Source organism: Mycetomoellerius zeteki, unplaced genomic scaffold (genome assembly GCF_001594055.1).
Source record: "Mycetomoellerius zeteki isolate Tzet28-1 unplaced genomic scaffold, Tzet1.0 scaffold415, whole genome shotgun sequence".
Taxonomy (NCBI): Eukaryota; Metazoa; Arthropoda; class Insecta; order Hymenoptera; family Formicidae; genus Mycetomoellerius; species Mycetomoellerius zeteki.
The window spans coordinates 758,106-771,944 of record NW_017257409.1 but is presented as its reverse complement, the minus strand read 5'-3'; the positions used below and the strand labels follow the sequence as shown (position 1 = coordinate 771,944).

Here is a 13,839-nt window from a genome sequence, read left to right as displayed (position 1 = left end):
CTATATATATAGTTACTGTTACTATTATTATAGCAGTAATAATCATAATTATAGTAATATATAATTATAGTTACAAATACCAAACATTTTTCTTTCAGTGTACATTACAGAAATGGCACAAACAGGTATTTAAAAAGGGTTGAAATGGAAAGCTCAAAAATACGTCAAAGAACGAAACGGCAAAAGCGGAAAATAGAATTGAAGAGAGACAGGATTTGTGAATATTTCAGGCGTGCTAGAAAAGCGCAGAGGAACGAGTGGAGAGAGGATATTTTTCGAGGCGCCTTCGTAATTGGCGAGTTGAATCATTGATTAGCTGGCAGGCAGACGGCTTATGCCGGGCCTCTGCCATACCACCACCTCTGCCAACCCCCCTATCTTCCCGACTGCCACCCTACCAGTCGGTGTGGAGGGTAAGACCTAATGTAGCCTAAGATATTACTCTGCCAGATTAAAACTCGCCAAGTGGCAGAAACGGCCGTCCTCGTAATAATGCAGAAATTTAATTAGTCCGCCGACAACGTGTTTTCACACTTTCGCCATTCCGACGCGGACTTTTCAGCCAAGCAAGCCCAATCGCGTAACAATTTCGTTAAATGATAATGAATCCTCTTGGCAAACATCGTCTTCATCCTTTATTGCATCCACCAGCTTACAAGATAGCAACGTCTTTTTCGACATACTAAAAAAGTTTATATAATATGAATCGCCCCAAAGTAAAAAAATGTAACTTATAAAACAGATTTCTTTAATTAGAAAATTTTGTAAATGTAATGAAAGACTTCTTAAGAATGTTATAAAATAATAGTTATATTTTATTTTTCTGTAAAAATTATGTAACGCTTACAACTTTTTTAATAACAAGACAAAAACACTCTAGAAAAACAATAAGCACATATTAACTAACAGATCTTCGCAGCAATCAATACATTAATTGACTTTTCTCAAGAAAGCTTACGAGGCAAAACGTCACGATGCTAACCTTGTAATCGCCCTGAGTACGATAACGAACCTGAGTACGATAACGAATTTGATAACGTTAAAATCCCGGAACTCGATAACCGCGTTATTCCAACGCGCGGTTCTTCTTGCGGTCCCCAGCCGAGCCGCGAAAATATTATGTTACACCTCCGAGGAATCGGGAAAAGTTTCGCGAGCGGCAGTGGCGGCGGCGGCGGCGAGCAAAATAAGATCCGGAAGAAAGTGGAGAGGCTGGTCGTGGCGTTCAAACGAGTTGCCAAGAAGTTTCATCGAAGAATGGAAACTCTCGTCGCCCATCGTCGAACGGGGCTCTACCACAACCCTCTTCTTCTCTCGACTTCATCCCATCGTATAACCAACCGCAACCCTTCGCCTAGCGCAACAATCCGCAACGCCCCTTCGTGGCCCCCAATCGGACCGAAGTGCCACGAAATAAAACTTGTTTTCGACAGGCTGGGAATTTCATTTGCCTCCACTGTGCGTGTTCCCGCAAACGCACCAAGGACACGTCCGAGTCGCGATTCAATCAAATCGATCGGCCGGGTCTGATAGTGAATGCGCGTAGAACGTGTTGGAGAACATCGCAAGAATGGCTGCTCTTTTGGGGAATTATTTTATAGGATTACGTAACGGCTACGATAAGAGGGTGACCCATCGAAGGGTCTTACAAAAAGATGGCATTATCATGTATTGTGAACAAGTCAATGGTATCGTTGATGGAAACGTATTATCTTAGAATGATCGAATTTTAAAATACCTTTCGGATAGCTTCCGGATTACTTTCTATAAAAATTTATCATCCGTTTTGTTACATTTTATTTAGCTTTAAATTACTTGTTCGATAAATGTCATAAAATGAGAATAAGAAATGGTAATTTCATATGTTAATATCAATATTTTATAAAATCTTAAATGCGTAATAAAACATGTAAATCACACAAATTATTAAATTAGTGAAATTAAAATAAACTCGTTGCCCTGTATTCGAAATAATAATTCTATATAAAAATTTATTTGCACTAATATTTATCTCTTTTGCTCTTTTCCAACATTTCTAGTATTCTATATTTTAAAATTTTACTTTATAAAAAATATAAATTGGGGGGATTTAATATTACCAGTTACTGTTATCTAATTCTTATATTTATTTTAATTTTTTTAATGAATTGTAAATTATAAGTTTAGTAAATATGTATATATACCAAGAATCAATTTTTTATTATCTCTTAACACTCTTCAAATAATCAAAAATATTTTAATATAATTATTTTAATTCAAAAAGAAAATTTAAAAAAAATTATATTTATATAAATTATATTTTTAAAAATATCATTTTTCGCGTATATTTATTTTTTATTTATACCTGATTATCTGCAACGGTTTAATCGACAGTATCAATTCAAATACATCACTATATTCTACTTAAATTAGTTTTGATTCAAGCATGGAACGATTTAGCATTATTAGACTCGTCGAATCGCAGTTTTTTTATAATTATTGTCAATATTATTACATTAGAACGTTTAGACTCTTATCAGAATTTAACTTACACTTTGCATATTGGCAGCATTTATTTGCTTTTACGTGATTGGTGCTTACGCAACAGAGGGAAACGAAAGCCAGAACGATATAATCGTATGCCCAGTACAGCTAAATATCTCAGTCGTTATGCGTCAAATTAACTGTCTACGTCAAATTCTGTATAGTACGATACTAATGGCACAGTAACACCAAATGAATTATTCAGAGATCCTACTAATATTGCGATATCGAACTAGTAAGCCGGCTAACCTGTAGTCTCTGGAGACTTTGAGATTTTGTATTAGCTCGCTCTGTAACGCAATGCTGTTCGCCAATTATACGCAAATATTTAATGACAAGCTCGCTAGGAAGAAGCTAATTCATGTCGATCAAGCGCGACATCAACAGCGCTGACCAATCTTTAATCGTTCATAGAGGTGAATTTTGCATTGCAGTTGACTATTTATAGCCACGTCCACGCTATCAAACTTTTTTTATAATCAAGATAATCAAGAATAAGAAATTTTTGAAAAGAACGTTCGATCTCGTAAAAATTTTTTTAATAATTTATATGAATATTAAAAATTGAAAATACTCTAGTAAGTATGGATGCCTCACATTTAACAAACTGTGGGAGTATTCTGTAAGTGAAAATAAAAAAAAATGTTATATGAAGTTTGACTAGAAATTTTTTATTGCAAAGTTATAAACAAAGATTGAAACAGGACATTTTAGTAGTATTTTGATAGAACATTGGCATTTTTATGGCAGTTACTATTTCATGACAATGGAAATCTAACAACTACTCTTTTCAAGCGTAGCCGTTGTTGTATCAGAGCTAACCGAATATCATATTCACACACAGGTCGAAATGATGATGAATCGTTTAAAGATAGTAAATATGATAAAACAGTAAATACACAAGATAAACATGTTCAACTTCTCGGTACACGAAATGTATACTTTCATATGCTGCGCAATGAAAAATCTATTGTTTCTTATTTCATGTTTCGTTTTAACATTTGTACTTTATAATAAAGCATTTCTAGCCAAACTTTATAACAATTTTTCCTTATTTCCATTTGTATATTCATATAGAATATGGTCCCACAGTTTATCCGTTAAATCCTGAAACATCTTGTATAAATGAATAAAAATAGAAGACAAGTAAAGATGGAGATAATATGGAGACTATGGAAAGTATATTAAAAAGTAATTAATTCCAATTTTATTTTCATTAAATTATTAAAAGTTATATAGGTGGGGCACCCACTTTGCAAAGTACCTGTGTGTGCAAGTCCCTAGACTAATTAAACTAACCCGACTTTTACGATGATAGCGGTGAACCAGAACGATGGACGAAGGTACGAGGTTGATTGATGAAAATAAAAATCAATTGGCTTGAGAACCTCTCGACTCGGAGTAGAGAGAAATTAAGCGGATTTCGAACGCAATTAGTCTGGAACTAATTTAGAGTATCTAGACCATCCCACTGAACAGTCAATAATACTCTATGTTTCTAACGGTTTGAAGTATTGAAAATTCAGTTATTTTATTATAATGTTATTTAGTAGTATTGGTTTTACTAATTAACGTCTTGCCAGCAATGTCAGACACTGTTCTTTAAAAAAATTCGAAATAAAAAATACGTAGAGAGAGAGAGAGAGAGAGAGAGAGAGAGAGAGAGAAGTCAATCAGTATCAAATTTTGTCTCTTGTTTATATTCCATTTTCCAAAGAAACGATACTTTAATTTATATATATTAAAGATTTTTATTTAACAATATAATTAAATAAAATTATAAAACATATACTTTCAATTTACTCTGATTTGAAGTTTACTTTTTAATAGTTTAAATTTATTTTTTGTAAGATTTTCTTTGTATCTTATTTCAAAATGTAATTTTTAGATAGATTCGGAATATTAACAATTTATTGTCCTTATGAAATGTTGTTTGTGAACATTTTAATATGCACATTTGAGGCATATTTATAATTAAAGCTTTTATAAAATGTTATTTAAATTCATACGAGAGACTATGAGATTAATAAAAATAAAAAGAATAATTGATATATATGTTCAAATATAAAATGTTGATTATACATATAATGGATATAAATCTATAAAGAGAGTTATATCATTTAAAATAAACAGATAAAACAAATATGTTAATATGTTATTAGCTAAATGCGGAAGATTCATGAAATAAATTTGTTTGCAACATGTTCTGACTGCTTGATTGAAATAATTAGAGATTGCAAAGGCCTCATTAACGCTTCATACTAGAATATTGCATTCGTGAAAGAGGAATTAGCTTGATTGCCGCGAAATTCATCGAGGCATACCATTCAGTGAGAACGGAAGATTCACCAAATTGGAATCGTGCATCAAAGCGTTAAAAGCTTAAGACGCGCGACGCATTGTTGACTGCAGCCGCGAAGCTTGACTTAAATGATCCGCTAATTAGACGCTAGAAATAACACAAATGGTAGGATTATTGAGCTGCCAATATTTCAGTACAGAACGAATATTATCGTCATAGCTAAAATATGTATATATAATATATGAATTAATATTTAAAACATCTTTTACGTTATACTATAATTAAGATAATACATATTCCGTTGCTGATATTGTGTGTGTGTGTGTGTGTGTGTGTGTGTGTGTGTGTGTGTGTGTGTGTGTGTGTGTGTGTGTGTGTGTGTGTGTGTGTGTGTGTGTGTGTGTGCGCGCGCGCGCGCAAAATCAATCTCTTAAACAATTATAATTTATTATTAAAAATTGAAAAGTTTGTTAAATTAAATGCTAAATAATGTTAAAGATAATACATATTTATTAATGTAATAAATATGTATTTTCATAGTTTACTAATAACATAATGAAAATATTTAAAATGTTATACCTATTTAGTGTTGTAAAATGTTATAACTTGCGCTTAAAGCGATTAAGATTGAAATCTGTTAATATCTTTAATAGGAATTTATGTTTCTTTTTACTCGTTCAATGTCATTTGTTTTATATTTTAACGGTCTTTCCCGGCTATTATTCGTAAGAGATTCGCAAAGCTAAAACCGGGGAGATAAATGCACGTATTCGTCCGCCGCATGGTTGGATAACAACGGCGAGAACGCAACGGTAATTAGTGGTGCACAATTCAGCGCACGGACGCTCCACACAAAACGACCCGTAATTTTATTCAGGTTGAAGTGATTAACGCTCGGTGACGCATGGAATCGGCATCATTTTGCGAACCAACTGTGCATAATGTCGAAATCGATAAACGTGCATTTAATCTATTGAAATAGTAACTTTGTAATATGTATTTCGGTCTTTGAACTATTAATAATAGCATATACGTATAATAGTAAAATTCATTAATTACCGCAATAGGAATGGATTAAGTTGACGTTATGTTATTATATTCTTTTTTTATTTCTCTCTTGTTTCATTAAATGTATTTTTTAATTTTACGTAAAAAGCGCAATAATGAGACAGAGAGAGAGAAAGAGAGAGAGAAAAAGAGAAATAGCTGCTTTTAATATTCATTTTAAATATTCATATTATGATATTTACTTATAGAAATGAAAAAGTGAACTTATACGATTCAATTTTAGAATTATAATATAGAAAGAGATTTAATATTAAAGTTATATATGAAATTATATATGTCGAGAAAATATATATATAATTTCAGAATTAATGGATTGAGTTGGCAGTGTAACGTTTTCCAGTAATAATTAAAATATATCAGTAAAGTGAAAATGACATTTTCTCATGGAAGCGAAACTCTTAAACGCGTGTTGCTACAAATATCGGATTGTCGAAAACCGAACGAGAAAAATGCGATGTTTTTTTCGATTTACGTATGACTGGCGCTTTCCAAGACAATGACGAATGACCGCGAAAAGTTTAACCGAAGATTTCAATTGGGATCACGTTTCTTGTTGGACGTACCTTGTCACAAACAACCACAGCCTTTTCTGCTTTTCGATGCAGAAGCGATGATGCGAAGTACACGCTCCTCCCCACAGACCGATGTAGCGGATAACTCGAGAGAAATTTTGAAATTGTGCCGAGACCGTCGATCAAAAAAAAAATATAAAGACTAAAACATACAAAAAAACATAAAATAAAATATCACTTGAATTGATTTTGTCACATGGCTTGACCTATTAACGTCGAACGATATTTACCACTCGTGTCCCATGGTAACGGATGTCGGATAGTCTATCGACCACAAACCGTCACGAAATTGGCGCTACTCGATTGAACGAAAGTCGAAATTGTCTCATAATTATATTTGATTATTAAACACAATGTATGACGTAATTTGTATTTAACCCAGATATTTACTCTTTCAGATATTAAAACCGTCTAACTGTGGTTGTATTTTTTAAAATGTAAATACTGCTCTTCTAATTTAAGTAGATTTAGAGAGTCACATTTAGAAATATATGATAAAATCATACATTTTTTTTTTTATCCTATTTATATATAATTTATTGTAATTAAAATAGTATCTTTAATTCAGCACGCTTATAATATCGCTTTAAAAGGATGAAACTTTGAGAAAAAGAGTGAAACTTTAAGAGAGAAAGAGAAAAAAAGAAAGAGAGAGAGAGAAGGATTTAAAAAAGCAAAATTACTCGAGAGTCGATTTCAGAAAACAAAAAATCCGAAGTCTTAACTATCAACTTTTCCACAACTTTCAATTTTCTTAATTCCTAATCATTTTAACTCTCGAAACTTTCCGTTTTCACAACTCACAATTTTTCTAGTTTAAATTATCATAATTCACAATTATACTAACTTTTGAATTGTTTTCACGCACTTTACTCGTCCATCATTTTTGAAAACTAAATTGATGAAAACTAAATTTTTACTAAATTTGCATCAAATATGTTTGTATAAGTAAAGCTTTCTTGCATAACTAAATCTAAACTGAGTTTACTGGAACGTGTCTTATTGGTAGGAAACATCAATCAAAAAATTATCACGAAATGATAGCAAAATAACTTTCACGCGATTCGTAAAATCATTCAAAATAACGAATTTGCGCATAAAATATAAGAATAGATCGCCGAATAAGGAATAATTTGAAAACATTTTCGAATGTCAATTTGTAAAACGACAACGTTAATAAAGGTAAAGAGAATGTAATAATCGCATTTTCTCTGACAATCGTATTATTCAACTTAACGGAATAAGAATACGTAATGAGAACACCTTAGCGCGCGTTTATGAGATTCGCTTCGTTAGGACGTTCTGTCAGCATAAAAGTCTTTTATTATGATAAAGTTAGTTGTATACAATATATGCATAATGTAATGTAACATCGATAACAATGAGATTGGAAGAGAGCTCGGAGAAGTGAAATGCTGTAAAATGCGATTTAATTATTGCTACGCGCCGAAACCCTTCGAGCGAGTTACTGCGCTTTTCAACTGAATCTCATTTCCTACGTGGAACGAATTGTCTGGAAAAGAACGATTCGACGTATTGATCGCGCAAATTATAGCGTCATTTATTGCGTGCCTCGTGTGCAATTGAGTCTATAGTCAATAATCCATGGATTTTGAGGGAAAACATGAATGCGCGCGAGCAAAGTTGCTGGAGAGAGAGAAACAGAAAGAGAGAGAGAGAGAGAGAGAGAAATCATTATATTTAAATATAATATAATAAGAATTGTATAATATTATAAATGTAATAAGAATTGTACACATATTGTATATACATTATATTTAAATATAATTCTTTTCATATTTAAATTATATCGATTATATAATTCGTTTTTAAATAATTCTTTTTATTTATTATCAATCTACAAGTACAAAAACTTGCTTACGTATTATTAGAAAATTTTTCATTATGTTTTGCAATAATGTTAAAAGAGATAGTATTCTGTAAATAGTAAATAGATTATAGATAGAGGTAAAGATAGATTTCTAATATTTTCAGTATTAATGCATTTTAAAAATAAAAGTTTATAGCAATTACGGATAATTTATGCTCATTAAAGATAACATCAGTTGTACCCTATTATATTAATCTAACTTATTCAAATTGATTTGAAAGATACTAAAAAGCATTTAATATAAATTCTTATATACTCTGTTAAAATGAATAAAGAGATTATATGATTATTAATGCTCAATTAATGTAACAAATTTTAATTATAAAAAAGAGAAAATAATAAAGCGTTATAAAAAAAAATCACAGTTATAAAAGATTTATTTCAATATATCCACATAAAATGAAAAATATCCCAAAATACTGTCATAAATATCAAAACAGGCTTTCATTTCTCTATACTCACTCTGACATTTTCCCCATGGTGTATTTTACGCGGATTCGATTCGCTCGTAAAAATCGTGGCTTACGTACCACGGAGCATGTAACGATCGCCTATGCCCTATAACAATGATATGCGCCGGCGTAACACGCACACAATACGTGACAAGCAAGTGAACCGTAGCCAGAGCGCAATTCGATCCAATTAAGACCACCGTGTACGCCGTCTATTCGATGTTTCTTTCCTCCCCTCGCTATGCAAATCCATCAATAACCCCGGAGCTATGGTCAGATTAGGTTGGGACGGTCAGTCTGCGAAATCGCTGGCAGATGGGGCCCTTTAACTTTCGAAAACGCGCTATATCAGAGCCAATTTCCTCGCTCTATCTCCCTTTCTCTCTCCCTCTCTCTTCTACCTGCACATACACTTTCCTCTCTCTTTATCTTCCTCGCACCTTCCTACTCTCCGGCGAGTTACCGGAATCTCGCCCGCAGCAAGCGTTTTACCAAGCATAAGCGTTTGCATAACCCAAGATTGACTTTAAGTTCGCTAACCACCCGCACCATCGCATAAGCGAACTTCGAAGCGCGACGACGTGCGCCTTGCGAGGAGAGCGCACATTAAGCCGCAACTAAGCGCAAACCCTTCCGTCCGTGGGGAGGGGACATGCAGGAGGGAAAGGTCGGGCGATGCTGCGTCGCTACGACGGAGACAACCCCTCGGGCTGTGTCCGAATGTCCACGCGCGTTACCGCACCAAACTATCTTCTGGGAATTATTAACAAATACGCGAACGCAAACGTACACGCCGCGCCGGTGCGAGCAGTAGCGACGGGCCGAATGCGAAATGAGTCCGGAGAGCGTCCCCCCCCCCCCTCAAGGAGATTGCCCTGTAGGCCTCTTTAAAGACATTTACATTCGCAAGTCGTTCACGCGTAATACACTGACCGTAGGCGACGATATCGCACCGAATGTTAAGGATATTCTAGCATTTTGAGAGGTAACTCACCGTTCAAAATCCGTAAGTAACGGCAACCGACGCGGACGCGGCGCGCCGCGCGCGTTGCCCTTGTCTCACAGGTAGCGCAACGGTTGATTTTAAAAAAACTATTGCCAACAAAGTAGAGTCAAACGCGCACTATTTTCCTGCGTTCGACTAAACTAAATTTGGCTTTTTATCTGAAGAGTAATTAAGCGTCCATCATGTACGAAACGTAATCGCATATTAAAAATTGCCGAGAAATGATCAACGCAAATAAATAAAATCGGTAAAATAAACTGTCAAATTGATATGACTTAATTAAAATAAATGTATAAAATAAGTTCCAGAAACTTATTTAAAATATAAATTTATAGAAATCGGTAAAAACCTGATGACTTTTATTTAAAATACAAAATTATAAAGTAAGCTCTGAAAACTTATTTAAAATGCTCAATAAAAAATAGGTCAAATGAAGTTATTTAAAATAATAAATATTAAATAACTGTTTTATTTTTTATCAAAAATATATATTTTAAATACGAGCCCTCAAATAAGTGAAGACCATTATATTCGTCAAAGTGAATTGTGATACCTAATAATGTTTTTGCGTGAATCTTACTATTTCCAGTTCAACACTAAATAATATATTACATGAAATATCACTACAACCTGAATTCGAACCTCTCTACATTCCGTAACGAGTGTCTTACCAATTCGATTACTGAGGCACATGATATTTTTCGTAATAACTAATTAAATAAATATTAAGAGAAAACGTCTCTTTTAGGCATCGTACATAAATAATAATAAGTAAAAGCATGTCGACCGAAAAATTATCTCAAAAATGAACTAAAATTATCTCCTAAAATATTAAACGATACTTAAGAAATATGTCAAGCAATATGTATTTTGCAAGATGTCTTATACTGTCTTGTACGAGAATATCTGATATTTCTGTTTCAAGAAAAGAATATATTATTATTACCTGGAGAATTGAGCGCGACCGAAAATTTACGCGCTCGCTCGAATAAATTTGATGTGCTTATTACATGTAATAAATTTGAAGATTTATTACGTGTGGGAATAAAAGTTTCGAGCAACGCAGCGAATTCGAAAGGTCCGGAGCATTGTGGGCGCGAGGACATTCGCGCAAGATTACCCAAGGATCTATATTCCGGGGTTGGCACGGCGAAATTTAAAAACTTACCAACTTCATTTCGCCGGCAAACTTTACCAACGAATATTCCCTCCGAAAGCGGCTTTACGCGCCCACCGCTACCCTTTCGCGGCCTTTTACTTTACTTCGACCTCTATCTGCGCGCTCTCGACTTGAATCCACATGTGGATATAGACGTATGTAGTGCACCAGATCTAATCTGGAAAGTTACGCCGTAAATGCGCCACGTGACTACCCGGAATGTTGAACTAACGGATTTTGCCCAAATGCACCCAACGTACGCGCATGTGTTGCAAGCTAATAGAGCTTGCGCTATGTATAACCTAAGAATTACAGTCACGCTCAAGAAATTGTGTAAAGTCGTGTTTCACGAAATACTACGAATGACAAATAGATCTATCTTGCAAATGCCAAATAGATACCTACATATCTAATTCGGTAATATTTCAATCATTCCTGATGATTATCTCTAATTTTACTGCTTCATTAATCCTCTTAGCTTATATTAATATTAATTTATTTAAATCATTGGTGTTATTATATGCATACATTTAATAGAATTATGTATAATACTAAAAAGCAACACAATACTGATTTATAATAAATTTTCAATTATAATATGATTAATAAATACATTACATTATAAGTTTCTAATGATAAAATCAGTTAAAATTTACAATTGGAGAGGGAGAGAGAGGGGAGAGAGAGAGAGAGAGAGAGAGAGAGCGAACTTATAGATAGTATATTATTAATTTTTAATCATCAATTTTCAGATATTGTAATGTTTCTATATATTTAATGTAGCTTTCTAATCCAACTAATTGTGCAATTTTTAAAAGTAAAACATAAAAAGGAGTAATTATTACGTTAGCGTACATTAATTGAAAAAGCTACACAGTTGGAAAAAATATGTTGAATTTTAATTAACATAAATCGTATGTCCCAAACGGTTCACTCAAATTTTTGAATTAATTTTACACAAGATGAATATCTAACACAAATATTATGTAAGAGAATAAATACAAAGATAATATCGACACAGTTTGTAAAAAAACCGTGGGAACATTTTTTTTCAGGAAATTAACATTTATGATATGTTAAATTAACACATATTTCATTCATTTGTTTTAGAATTTACGTTCTAAAACATATTATTCGTATGTTACTTACTCATAAATTGTCATTTCGATACTAAGAAACATTGAATATCAATTTTACAAAAAATCTTTAAATAACATAATCACATTACGTTAAATTAACACTCGAATATGTTAAAAAATTCAACACAAACTGTTAACACAAACGCGTAAGTGGACCGTTTCCAACACAAATACACAAATTTTGTTACCGTGTAGTATATGAATTGTTAATGCATTACTTATATTGATTTACTCATATTGATACTTATAAGCTGGTATTTGTAGTCTTATTCCAAGAACGTAATGACGAAAAAAAATTAAATCGTTTTCTGTAACAATTATTTGTAACATTTTACAATATGTAAATGACAGTAAAATAGAACATACAAAATGCGTCTAAAAGAAAAAAAATAGTATGTTTCAAGTAATACGTTTCAAAACCTTTTAAAACTCAAATAACGTATTTAAAACTGGAACATTAATTGCATTTTGAAATAGAGCAATTAAATATCTAAATGTGTTATCAGAATATATGTAAGCAAATTGCATCTGACCTGCATTATTTTTTTACAATGGATTGTATTGTCTTCGTTAGTTATGCGTAATGATTGAATTGTGCGCCATAGATGCGTTCTATCGTCAACATGTTCATTGGGTTATCGAATTGGTGGCGTTTGAGGATGGTTACGTTATAGCGGCATGCGTGGCCCTTGGCGATATTACACGGAATTTCTGGTTACACCCGGGACTATCGGTTGACTCAAAGCGTTGCTCAATGAATACAACATATCTGGAATAGATGCTGTTAATCGAAGAGGCATTAATGTTAACCACTGAACTATGTGTCACGCTAGGATACTCATGGCAGCATAGGTTCACAAATGGAAACATTAAGCGTAATTAATTCAGAGATATTATACTAACAATAACATATTACTGAGAAACATTACACTTCAATTTGATTTTGATTCATTTACATTACTAATTATAGTTCATAATTAATTAATTAATTGTTATAATATCTTCCTTAACTAATTTTTATAATATATGATATATAATAAAGTTATACATATTTAATACTGCTTAATTTAAAAGTATTAACAAGAGATAATTTGAGATAATATAGATATGTAGGAGGGGTTGGTGTGGGTGATGTAACGGCCCATAGTAGAAAGTACATAACATATATGTGATGAAAGAACTGACATTGTTTGTATTGAACTAGGATTTTGATAAAGATCAATGACAATGTAATTTGCAGCAAACGGTGTAATTCAGAGATGACACGTGGGACTGGACAAAACAGGTTGGAAACGAAAGAAATAGAGAGCAGAACACGGGCGACCGAAAAGGTGAGTCATTAAATATTTCATGACTTGAGTAAGAGTATCATCTTGAGCTGCCAAAGAGAAGGAAAAGTCGGTCGGTTACGAATGCTGGAGAAGACGGCGGTGTCGGTGGCCGGTAAGTGAGAGGGTGAAATAACGGTTAAATAAGTAAACGACAGCATACGTTGTAAGGCACACTGTCCGGAAAATGGAAACTCGATAGGGCATCGCTACTTCTCCATGGCGCTCCCCTATCGTGGAATTGACAGCCGTGCTCCATCATTGATACGAAACTCACGAGAAACACGTCAGAAATGTCCGCCGAATAAGACAAGGGTGGCATGTCATTCTCGATATACCGACATGCACGCTATATGAGGCAAGCAAGACCGTCGGAAGTTTTGCGTTTGCCACGATAGA

At 33.3% G+C, this 13,839-nt stretch overlaps 1 protein-coding gene across 1 annotated transcript in view; it reads right to left on the bottom strand.

The window, feature by feature from the left end:
• Positions 1–6,695, bottom strand: part of LOC108726391 (CUGBP Elav-like family member 2) — a 512,320-nt gene extending 505,625 nt beyond the window's left edge. Inside the window, 1 exon segment of the mRNA XM_018453913.1 lies at positions 6,457–6,695. The gene's annotated coding sequence lies outside the window, so the exon portion shown is untranslated.
• Between the last annotated feature and the right edge of the window lie 7,144 nt (positions 6,696–13,839).